Raw genomic sequence first — 5,688 nt, forward strand, 5'->3', positions numbered from 1 at the left:
ACAGCTGGGGTTCTCTGGGCACCTCTCTCTAGTTCCCTGTGGTCTCCCTCTGTGGTCTCTACGGCACAGTGACATCAGGACAACCAGCTTCCTGCTTGGTGGTTTCAAAGAAGCTGGTCAAAGAGAGCCGGAGGAAGCCAGCGCCTTTTATGACCTGGCCTTGGAAGTCAGCCAGTGTCACTTCTGTTATAGCATGCTGGTCAGAACAGAAGCCCACCCAGGCCCAGGTGGGGCGTGAGGAGGGCGGGCGGCAGACTGCGCCTCCCGGTGTGGGAGGAGCCACGGTCTGGAAGAGCTCGTGTGGGGTGGAGGCCGAGCCTGGATCACATGTCACTCTAGGAGCCCTCTCTGCCAGTGCATGGTGGAGTCTGTCCTCAGGGCTTGGAGAGAGGGGTCCTATGCCTCAGAACTTGTGTTCTTTTCCTTTCTTTAGTTTTTTGCTGTAGAGCACATGCATTACAGAAGAGAGACAGAGGGAAAATGAAAAATCATCAACCAGGGGGGACGGCCACACCATGATCCCTTCTCCTCACTCGCCTCTTGGGATTTGGGGCTCATGCACACACACACATGTGCGCGCACACAGCTGGAAGCCCAGTACTCAAACTGCACCGCTGGTCACGTGAGATCCCTGCCCTAACCACTGTGCCGCTTGCTGGCGCCCTAAATTCCTTTTCTACTCAGATGGAAAACACAGTGAGGTAGGCAGGTCTCAGGTACACAGCTCAACGGACTTTACCTACAGGCTGCCCACCACGCAGGTCGGGACGGCCATTCCCAGTGCCCAGAGCCTCCTTCATGACCCCGCCAGCCAGGGCCTTCCCGGAGACAACCCAGAGACTAATTTCACCTAGTTTTGTCCTTCACTGAGCAGAATCTCACGGTGCGTGCTATTTTGTGTCTGGAGCCTTTAATTCCCCTGTGTCCGTCACTGAGACTCCTCTACACAGGTTTGGAGTGTCATTCTCCTTGCCATGCAGTGTTCGGCTGTGTGGCTATGCTGCCTCGGGCAGTCGCGTAGTCCCTGTCTGCTATGAACATCCGTGACACACCCTTCCGTAAACTTAGCTGTGCGTTTCTGTGGGATGCACCGCTCAGAGCCGGGTTGCGTAGCCATGGGGCAGGCAGAGCTCAGCTTCAGTAGGTGTGCAGCCTTACCACGGGCTGGTACCACCTCCAGCAGAGCGTCAGGGTTCAGTCCATACCCTTGCCAGCATTTGGCGCCGTCAGTCTTGTTGATTTTAGTCAATCTGCTAGAGACAAGAGTGGAAGCCAGTTTTACGAATGGAATCTCCCTAAAGACCACCATGTCTAAGCCAGATCCGAGGAGGGGAATGAAACAAATTCTGTGTGAATGGGGAGCCTACAGGGACTGCTTGCTCTTGTGTCATGTGGTTTTGGTTTATTTTTATATCTCTAGTAAGGTGCTTCTGTATTTTTTAATTAAACACATAATTAACATAAAACTTAGATGTGCCCTACTCAAAAAAAAACAACTACTCGAGTGAGCCTAATAGTTGAGGGAACTAAATCCATGTGGCCGTTCAAATCCTGGTCTCAGCAGCTTGAAGAACATGCCAGGTGTATGTGTATGCATGCCTACAATCTCAAGAGGATGGAGAAATGGAGGGAAAGGAATCGTAGTGTGACCACACTCCAGTAAGGGAACTTTCTCCGTCTAGCTCTCTCTGGTGAGTACATACATCCTCTGGCAAAAATAAAAAACATTTTTAAAAAACTACTACAGCCTAATGGTTAAGGGAGCTGGGTCCACATGGCTGACTGTGGTTTGAATCCCAGCCCCAGTGGCTCCAAAAACATGCTGGGTACATATGTGGGCATGTCCAAAATCCTGACAAGATGGAGAAATGGAACAGAAAAGATTGCGGTGTGACCATGCCCTTTGAGAGAATGGGATGCTGTCTCCCTGTCCCTCTCTTTATCTCTCTCTGGAAAGCACACATGCTCTCTGTCAATTAAAACAAAAATGGAACAAGAACGAAGGAGCTATGGAAGCAAAAGGAAGAAGAAAATCTTTCGGAAAAGGATGGAGGGTGGGCACCAATCCATTTCCCTATAGAATTAAAAACTAAACTACTGAAGAAGTTATGGTGTGTCTTAGTCCCTTCAGGCTGCTATAACAAAATACCATAGCCTGGATGGCTTATGAACAGCACATTTTGTTTCCCACAGTTCTGGAGGCAAGTCCAAGTTCCAGGCATCAGCAGGTTCAGCGTCTGGCGAGCGCTCACTCTGCTTCACAGACAGCACACCTCACTGCTGTGTCTTCATGTGGTGGACGGGGTGAGAGGTGGTGCCTCTTGAGTCTCTTTGATAAGAGCACTAATCCCATTCACGAGGGTTCCACCCACTTTACCTAATCACCTCCCAGAGGCCCCACCTCCTAATACCAGCACCTTGAAGGTTCCATTTCAGCCTGTGGGTAGCAGCTAGGCAGGACGTCAAAGCTCAGATGCTAGTGAATGGGGACCAACAGATGGCATGATGGCTGTGTCGCTGCACTCCCATGTAACAGACTGCGGTTCAAGTCCTGGACCCGGTGGCATAAACTCACACCGGGCGCATGTGCTTGCCCAAGATCCCGAAAGGAGAATGAAGGAGAAGGGATGTGGGGTGGCTATACCCCCTGGGGGGGTGATTTGAGGGGTGATTTCTCGCTTTCTGTCTTTCTGGCGATTGCCCTATAGCAAAAACCTCTCCAAAAAAAATAAAATCAGATGCTAGTGAAGGAAACCAGCATGTCACCTCAGAGGACACCTCTTTGGCATAACTCTTTTTTAGAGCTAAAGGCAATTAAGGAGATGTAAGGGGACTCTCTGTCTCCCTTCCGTCTGCCTAAAAGCAGTTCAGAGAATCACAAAGAGAAAAGGTCTTTTTATCCTTCCCCCTTTTTCCACCTACAGACAGGATATACATTTTCCTCCCTTATCAGCTCGAAGATGGCGCCAGAGCTTGTGAGCAAACTTTCCTTCCATCAGTGTCTTCCCGTAAACTTGCCTTTCGAGGGCTGGCCTTTGGGGGAGTGGGACAGTTTTCTTTTGTCTTGTCACTTCGCTAAAACTTACTGTTCTCTGTTGAAGACAATGTGTAAGATTGTCAGGCCACCCTTACTATGCGTTACAGCCAACCATGTGTTACTTATGAGACGCGATTTAAATATAAGAACACAGAGAGGTTGAAAAGACAGAGAAATATACCACATAAACAATAAACACTAAAAAACGGCTGTAGTTGTCCCAGTGTTAGAGAGTGGACTTTAAAGAAGCCTGCGGTGGCCCTGCAGTGCAGCAGAGGGGGCCAGGTCCTGCATGGCCAACTGCAGGCCAAATCCTGGCCCCAGCAATTTGAACACACCGAAAAACACACGTGCGTGCATGCCCCCAATCGTGATGGAGTGGAGAAGTGTAGAAATGAGGATTGTGGCATGACTATGCTGCAACGGGGCGCTCTCTCTCTCTCTCTCTCTCAAGGGCATGAGTCCTCTGGCAATAAAAAGAGTTAAAAAAAAAAAAAAAGGGGGGGGCCAGCAGGGGAAATGATGGTCCCCCGGAAAAAAAAAAAGTTAAAAAAAAAAAAAAAAGGTGGGAGCCAGCAGGTGACATGATGGTTAACGCACTGCACTCCCACATGGCTGATCATGGTTCAAGTGCCGGACCTGACGGCTTGCTTTCTCACTTTCCCTTTCTCTCTCTGGTCAAATTAAAAAATGATGATAAAAAATAATAATAAAATAAAGAATTCCTTTTTAAAAAGGTAAGAAGCATGACTAGATATAAAACAGACATTTCCATTGGGAAGGTATCAGAATCCCAAATTTGCATGTACCGAACAGCAGAGCTTCAATTACAACCAAAACTTAATGAATTAACAGGAGGACTAGTCAAAGCTACAGTCATGACAGGAGATTCAAACACATATCTCTCAATAAATGTATGAGAATTGAGCAAGGTCACTAGATACAGGATATCTACATTTCTATCTACTAGTCACAATATACTATAACACTTTTTGGGGGCCAGCAGGTGGCGTGGTAGTTAGGGCACTGTACTTGAACCATGGCCAACGTGGTTTGAGTCCCAGATCTGGCAGCTTGCTTTCTCACTTTCTCTCTTTCTCACTTTCTCTCTCCCTCTCCCTCTCTGGTCAAATTTAAAGAAGAAAGAAAGAGAGAGAGAGATAAAGAGAAAGAAAAAAAAAAAGAAAGAAAGAAAGTTAAATAAAATGATTCTTAAAAAAATAATAACACTTTTGGGGGTCAGCAGGTAGCACAACGGTTAAGGCACTGGACTCCCAGATGGCTATTCAAGTCCTGGACCTAGTGGCCTGAAAATCATACTGAGCAAATGTGTGTGCGTGACCGAAATCCCAGGAAGAGAACAGAAGGGATTACAACGTGGTCATTCCCTTGGGGGTGTGATTTCTCTCTCTCTCTCTCTCTCTCTCTCTCTCTCTGGTGAACACAGGCATACTATAGCAAAAACTTTTTTAAAAATTAATAATACTCTTTTTTCTTCTCTTACACTTGCTATAGGGCATGTGCAGTTCCAGAAAGAGACAGAGAGAGAAAGAACCTGCCGGGGGACTGGCCATGCTGCAGTCCCTTCTCCTCCACCTCTTCTCGGGATTTTGGGCTCGAATGTACACACACCTAGCATGATTTTCAAGCCAGAAGATCTGGGACTCAAACCTCACTGTCAGCCATGTGAGCCCAATTGCCTTAGGCTATCCCTAAAAATAACACTTTTAAATGAAACCATTAAGCTCCTAGTAAATGACATAAAATACTGTCACTAGACCCTAAAAGCAATGTGACTACATTACACATAGTCTTAACAGTCCATCTTGGGGCCAGCAGGTGGTGTAGTGGTTATGTCCCTAGACTGCCACGTGGCGGACCAGGCTTTAAGTCCCAGACCCAGTGACTTGAAAATCATGCTGGGAATGTGGCCATCCCCTTAGGGGGTGATTTCTCACTTTCTCTCTCACTGTCTCTATTTCTCTCTCTCTTTCTCTGTCTGGCAAGCGTGCATACCCTATGGCAAAAAATCTCTTTTCAAAATTGTTTTGAAGAGTTCATCTTAATCTATTAAACCTTGGGAAAATTGATTGTTAACGTCTATCTTTAACTCACAGAACCCAGCCTTCACCTGCCTCAGATAGACAGAGCCTAATTCTTCATGCAGGAAGTTCATGTAATAGAGTCTTTACAGATGGGAAGGAAGAAAGGCCACCAGCCCCTTCCCACGTGACCCTCTGAGAGATTCTATGGCTCAAGTATTCACAAAAGCACACCTAGTTTCTTTTTTTAAAAATTATTTTATTTAACTTTATTTATTCATTCATTTATTTATTTCAATTTGACCAGAGAGGGATAGAGTGAGAGAGAAAGAGAGAGAGAGAAAGCAAGCTGCCAGGTCCAGGACTCGAACCACAGTTGGCCATGTGGGAGTCCAGCACCCTTAACCACCAAGCCAGCACACCTAGTTTCTAAACCAGGACCTAAGAATCCTCTCCCACTGACCCAGTTTGCTTCTGCTGCCACAATAACCAGGCTTATCTTTAAGTCCCCTGCAGAGAATGGAAGCTGGTCTTTCCACTGCGCCTAAGAGAAAACACCAAACAGCGGATGACACCCCAGCAGGGGGCCCTGGGATAGGAGGCCAAGGC

General features: G+C 47.2%; 1 pseudogene; it reads left to right on the top strand.

Annotated features, from left to right (window-relative positions):
- Positions 1–2,960: 2,960 nt before the first annotated feature.
- LOC102499881 (40S ribosomal protein S2 pseudogene) overlaps positions 2,961–5,688 on the top strand; it is a 3,480-nt pseudogene continuing 752 nt past the window's right edge.

The sequence above is a fragment of the Tupaia chinensis genome, unplaced genomic scaffold, assembly GCF_000334495.1.
Source record: "Tupaia chinensis unplaced genomic scaffold, TupChi_1.0 Scaffold144197_1, whole genome shotgun sequence".
Taxonomy (NCBI): domain Eukaryota; kingdom Metazoa; phylum Chordata; class Mammalia; order Scandentia; family Tupaiidae; genus Tupaia; species Tupaia belangeri.